This window comes from Gossypium raimondii, chromosome 11 (genome assembly GCF_025698545.1).
Source record: "Gossypium raimondii isolate GPD5lz chromosome 11, ASM2569854v1, whole genome shotgun sequence".
NCBI lineage: Eukaryota > Viridiplantae > Streptophyta > Magnoliopsida > Malvales > Malvaceae > Gossypium > Gossypium raimondii.
In genome coordinates, this window is record NC_068575.1 from 40,302,229 (window position 1) to 40,308,788 (window position 6,560).

Sequence of the window (6,560 nt, forward strand, 5' to 3'; positions counted from 1 at the left end):
TAGGAAGTGACTTAGTCATCATGTCTGCAGTTGTAACACCCCGAATTTTGGGGTTAGAAGTTTAGAGTTTTGACGTTAGGGTCAATGAGAAGGTTGCGCTATTGTGTTTAGTTGCGCATTTAAGTATCAGAATGGTATAGCTGGTCTGGCGGTTGAGTGAGTGTTAGTGTACCTCTGGGTTCTGGGTTTGAGTCATTGTGTGTGTGCTTTGGAGAAATATTTTTAACCTTGTTAAATAATAAACTTGTTTTAAGTTTAAAAATAGCTATTAGTTTTATTTTTTTCTTATTATTATTTTTTTATTTTTTTGGGATTTTTGGTGATTGTTTTGTTTTTCACGTTCTCCTATTCCTTTGCCTCTTTTTGTTTTCTTTGGTTCTTTTTCTTTTCTTTTTGGAAAAACAATTTTTATTCGAAAAGCTTCGATTCTCTGTCATCAAGTCAGCGTCTGGTAGTTTTGATCGCGTATCAGGTGTGGGATTCATAACTCTTTTAGTTCTTTTTGTGAATTGAGGATTTGGTTTGGTGGTATTCTATAATTTCATGTATGTTGGGAATCTTTCCCCTTCATTGTTGAATTTTTGACCTGTTCTGTGGAATTTGAAATTTGTTTATGTGATTGGGAAATAGATCTTTTGAAAAGTCGATTAATGTGGTGATGGTTGGAAATTGAGTGTCTTTTTTATATACTTTTGGGTTGTTAAGGTTTGGGGTTCGTTTTGATGTCGTAAAAATTGAGTTCTCGACTAATTTTGGTGTGGTTTCATGACCACACAGGCAGTTCACACGGTCGTGTGTAATTGGGAGTTAGGGTTTTAGGTTAATTTGGGAGCCACACGGCCTGGCCACATGACCATGTGGCTGATTTAGAGAAATTAGTCGATTTTCACACGACCATGTCCCTTAGGTACACGGGCGTGTGCAATTGAGAATTTAAGGTTTTCGATGATTTTTGGTACCACATGGCCTGGACACATGGGCAAGTGTCCTCACACGAGTGTGTAAGGTCTCCACACGGTCGTGTCTCCTTTGCTATTAATTTTTAGCATTTTTGGACAGTGAGTTACACGGGCTGCTCACACGGGTGTGTGTGGCCTCCACATGGGCGTGTGTGGCCTCTACAATGGCGTGTAGACCCCCACACGACCTGGGCACTTCCACACGGCCAGGGCACACGGTCATGAGGTCTTACGTTGCCAAATTTTGTTTTATTTTTGTTTTTAATTTGATATCATTCTGTGTGTTTTAACCCTCAACTAGGTCTTTGTAAGGGTGGTTGGACTTTGTTCGACCTGAACTTGTGCGTTATTTGCGATCATAGAGCTAGTTAAACGATTCAATTGAGTGTTAATTGATGTTATGTTATATCTGATTTTGATTCTGGGCATTTGAATGTGTGCATTTTGCATTTGCATTAATCTTTTTTGAGTTTGGTTGCGAAGAGAAGGAAGTCTGATCTGTTCTGGTAGTTTCAACTGCAACATGTCTGTACAGCGGTTTACCGCAAGGTACAGTACGTCATATATGTCAACTCTGCTGCATATTATCATTTGAGTGGCTTAGTCCACATACTTGGTGTGTAAGGTTGGATGGGCCTTTCGAGGTCCTATGTGATGTGCATGGTTGGATGAGCTTAATTAGCTCTTTAGGGGTGTGATTGGGGGACGGAGAGGCGTTTAGTTGGTTGGGTGGGTTTTTATTACTTGTTGCATTCATTCCGCATTTTGTCTGTCTGTCTGATTGGGAGATTAGCTGTTTATAGACCAGGGTGTTTCAGAACTGATACGTTTGATTTATTTTTGAAGACTATTCGTATATTAGATTGCTATGGAGTTTTATATTTTCTTATTGTGACATTTTGGTGTTTGTTTATCTAACGTTTCGAACTAACACTGAGCTCGTGTAGCTCACCCCCTTCAGTGTTTTCCCCTTTCAAGTACATTTATGTGTTCTGAAGCTAGACTCGGTATACGGAAGTCTCGGAAGCGTCACGTTTTTCTAAATTGGTTAATAAGGAATATTTTGTAAATCTGATTTTATGTAAACGATTTTAGACTTTAAGCTGTGTTGTTAATACTGTAATATTTTTCGGATTGATTAACTAAAATTTCTCACGATCACTTCAGTGATCAATGTGACTTTCAAAGTTTAGTCTAAACTTCTAGGCTGAGTTTTGGGGCGTTACAGTAGAATTATCATGAGTACTAAATTTGCTCACAACAATATCACCACGAGTAATAATATCACGCACAAAATGATATTGAACATCAACGTGCTTTGTTCTCTCATGAAACATTTGATCATTCGTAAAAAAGATGATACTCTGACTGTCACAAAAAACTATATGGATCTGAAGGTATTTACTGAGTTCACCAAAGAGTCCCTTTAACCAAATAACTTCTTTACAAGCCTCAGTGATCGTCATGTGCTCAATTTCAATAGTACACAAAGCAACTATAGTTTACAAAGTGGTTTTCCAACTGGTTGTGCAACCCCTAATTGTAAAGACATACCTTGTGAGAGATATTCTTTTATCGAGGTCTCAAGCAAAATCAGAATCAACATACCCAATGACTCCATATTTAGTTCTTCTAAACTGTAAGCAAAATGACTCCATATTTAGTTTTTCCAAACTGTAAACAAACATCAGTAGTACCTCGTAAATATCTGAAAATTTATTGAACTGATTTCCAGTGTTCTTTACCGGGATTCACCATGTATCTACTAACTACACTAACTGTATATGATAAATCTAAATGTGAGCAAACCATAGCAAACATGAGAGATCCCACAGCACTAGAATATGGAACATGTGACATGTATCTATCTCATTATCTGATTGTAAAGACAAAGCTGATGAAAGTCTAAAGTGAGCTGCTAATGGAGTACTAACAGCTTGACATTCTGCATATTGAACCTATAAAAAACTTTCTCAATGTACACTTTCTGACTTAGGTATAATTTACATGCTTTTCTATCTCTGAGAATCTCCATGCCAAGTATCTTCTTCGCTGCTCTCAAATTTTTCATCTCAAATTCTTTACTAAGTTAAACTTTGATATTTCTTATCTCTCCTTTACCTTTGGCTGCTATCAACATGTCATCAACATAGATGAGTAGGTACACAAAAAAACCACTATTTTTCTTAAAGTAAACACAACTGTCAAAGCTGCTTTTTTTGAAATCATAAGTAGTCATAAAAGAATCAAACCTCTTGTACCACTGCCTTGGTGACTATTTCAAGCCATAAAGGGACTTTTTCAAAAAGCAAACATAGGCATTCTTTTCTAAGACTATAAAATCCTCTAGTTGTTACATGTAAATATCTTTCTCAAGTTCTCCATGCAAGAACGTTGTTTTTACATCTAACTACTCGAGCTTCAAATCATACATGACCACAATATCAAGCAAGGCTCAAATCGAACTATGCTTTACAACTTGAGAAAACACATCTGTGAAGTCTATACCTGGAATTTAACTATAACCTTTTGTAATCAGTCTTACTTTATATCTAAATTCTTCAACTTTTTGAGCCCCTTCTTTCTTTTTGAACATTCATTTACAACGAACAAACTTATTACTTTTAGGAAGCTTCATTAGATCCCATGTCCTGTTCTTATGAAGCGATTCTATCTTTTTTTGCATGGCAATCATCCACTTTTCTGAATATTCATAACGAACTGCATCTATATCTTCAGTCACATTTAAAGCATAAGCTACTAGATCAGCTTCGACGTACCTCTTTGGACGTTTAATTTCTCTTCTAGGTCTGTTCTTGATAATAGAATATTGTGGTGAAGAAGTAATTCTACTCTGAGTTTTTATACTAACTTAAGGAGTAGACTTTATTGTAGATCCTAAACTAATCTAAACCCCAACCTACTTTTGCAGATATTTATTGGAAGTCTTTAAGAGATAAGTTAGGTAGTATACTAGTTTCATAAAAAATAACATCTCTGCTAAGCACAACTTTTCTATTTTCAGGACACCATAACTTATACCTTTTAACACCAGCCTTATAACCAATAAAAACACATTTAATGGATCTTGGTTTCAATTTCTCATTATCAACATGAGTATACGCAAGACACCTAAAAATTTTCAAATTAGAATAATTAGCAGGACTATTAAACCATACTTCTTGTGAAATATTTTTCTTAATGGCAATAAACGGAGACCGGTTAATTAAAAAACATGCAGTAGAGACCGCTTCAACCCAAAACGACGTCAGTAAACAAGCATTTGACAACATACGTTGAACATTTTCCATGATTGTTCTATTCATCCGTTCTACAACACCATTTTGTTGTGGAGTATGACGAATCGTTTTGCACAATTCATTAAACTCATCAGAATAGAATTCCAAGCCATTATCTATGTGGAGGTGTTTTATCTTATTTCTTTTCTACTTCTCGATCATAGTTTTCCAAGCCTTAAATGTGAAAAACACATAACTTTTCTACTTCAAGAAGAATGCCCAAACATTTCTAGAAAAATCATCAATGATTGTCAGCATATAAGTAGCGTCACCCCTCGAAAGCACTCTAGATGGTCCCCAAAGATCAGAATGAATATAAGCCAACATTCTTTTCTTATTATGGATTCATCTAGTGAATCGAACTCTTTTTTACCTTTAAAAAACGTAATACTCACATAACTTCAGTTTACTAGTACCTTATCCATCAAGAAGTCATTTTTTGCTCAATTCTATTATAATGTTATCACTCATATGCCCTAAACGCATATGTCAAAGTCTAGTAAAATCATCATCTGACAAGGAAGAAGAAGTGTTGGTTGCATCACCAGTAACAGTAGAACATTGCAAAATATATAACTTGATAGTCTTTCTCTGCCCTTTCATCACAACGAGGGAACCCTTGCTAATCTTCAGAACCCCACTTTCAGCTATGTACTTGTGCTCTTTTGAATCAAAAGTACTCAACAAAATCAAATTCCTCTTCAATTCTAGTACATGTCATACGTCAATACCTCTTCAATTCTCATATTCAATTCTGGTACTTATGCCCATTTGAATTAAGTGTTCTAACGGCTCCATCGATTATCTTAATTTGATCGTGCTAATAAATGCGATTTTACATGAAGCATTATTTCCCATAAAAATAACACCTTCAAATATTGTTTCATATGTTATAAATTAATCCCAATTGGGACTCATATAGAAGGTGGAACCAGAATCGAGGATCCATTTCTTGACTTTAGAGTTGTCGATAGAAGCAACTAGGAGTTCACAATCGCTGTAGTCTTCTACAACATCAACTTCACCTGATTGTTCTAGTTGTTTTCCCTTCTGATTCACAACCTCCCTTTTGATTTTGTTTTGCAACTTATAGCACTTAGACTTAATGTGTCATTTCTTTTTGTAGAAGTTACAGGTTTTACATTTGTTTGAAGATTTCGATCTACCCTTAGATTTACTACGAGGATTTCGCTCCTATGTCCTCCCACAATTATCATCAATATTTCGTTCTTTTTTCTCACGAATAATGAGACCCTCTCCTTGAGAGTTGGATCTAACCACAAGATATTTCATCTTGTCATACAAGGTTAAGGAAGTATAGACTTCATCAACTGTAAGTGATTCGAGGCTATACAAAATTGTACTTCTAAAGGTCGAATAAGATGTGGGCAACAAACAAAATAGAATTAACCCTAAATCTTCTTTATCGTATTGAACCTCCATGGCCTCTAGGTCTGAAAGAATTTCTTTAAACACAGTTAGGTGTTTGTGTTTAGACGCACATTCTTCCAAACGATGAGCATAAAGACACTGCTTCATATGCAGCTTGTTAGTTAGAGTTTTCGACATGTACAACTGCTCCAACTTCTTCCATAATGTAGCGGTGGTCTTCTCCTTCATCTCGTCCTATAGAATTTCATTCGACGGATGCAAATTTAATTGCGTTAAAGACTTTCGATCTTTACGCTTCTTCTCTTCCTCTGTCAATGTCGAAGACATTTTATCTATCCCTAATAAGATATGCTCCGTAGCTGAATTTTCTGATTTGATGGAGACTCAAAAAAATTCACGAGAGATCAATTTTCGTCACTCGTCTACCAAGTTTCTGAAAAACTTGAGGTGACATAAGTGATCTGCTTTTCATAGAAATCGAGCTGGGCAAAACTAATTTTGGTCTTTTTATTGTTTACTTTTTGATCTGTTTAATTGTCTCTGACTTGATTGAGTGACACTGATTTGACTTGACTGATCCCTTCTAACTTGGCTGCCTAACATTAACTTTTTCTTCTTCTTTTCCAAAACGTTTGAACATGAGAAAGTCTGAATCTTTGCAGAAATCGGGCTTGTGTGGCACTTATGGGAACGAACGTTCTATTTCAGTAATTTTTTTTGGTTTCAAATTAATAAAAAAAAACCAGTATCACTCATACGGTTGCAGTGCTTTAAGAGCAATGTATGTCCTGTACCAACTTTTTAGGCAAATTAACTGTAAGGGTGCAGTTCAGTGCTGCAGTTCTCTTCCTACCGTTCAGCTTACTCCGTTTCCCCAAAGACATCAATTACACCTTACCTTTCATATTGG